Here is a 407-nt window from a genome sequence, read left to right as displayed (position 1 = left end):
GGCACAAAAACAGAAATATAGATCAATGGAACAGGATAGAAAGCTCAGAGATAAACCCATGCACATATGGTCACCTTATCTTTGATAAAGGAGGCAAGAATATACAGTGGAGAAAAGACAGACGCTTCAATAAGTGGTGCTGGGAAAACTGGACAGGTACATGTAAATGTATGAAATTAGAACACTCCCTAACACCATTCACAAAAATAAACTCAAAATGGATTAAAGACCTCAATGTATGGCCAGACACTATAAAACTCTTAGAGGAAAGCATAGGCAGAACACTTTATGACATAAATCACAGGAAGATCCTTTTTGACCCACCTCCTAGAGAAATGGAAGTAAAAACAAAAATAAACAAATGGGACCTAATGAAACTGAAAAACTTTTGCACAGCAAAGGAAACC

Source organism: Physeter macrocephalus, chromosome 7 (genome assembly GCF_002837175.3).
Source record: "Physeter macrocephalus isolate SW-GA chromosome 7, ASM283717v5, whole genome shotgun sequence".
Taxonomy (NCBI): Eukaryota; Metazoa; Chordata; class Mammalia; order Artiodactyla; family Physeteridae; genus Physeter; species Physeter macrocephalus.
Note: the sequence above shows the minus strand (reverse complement) of the source record.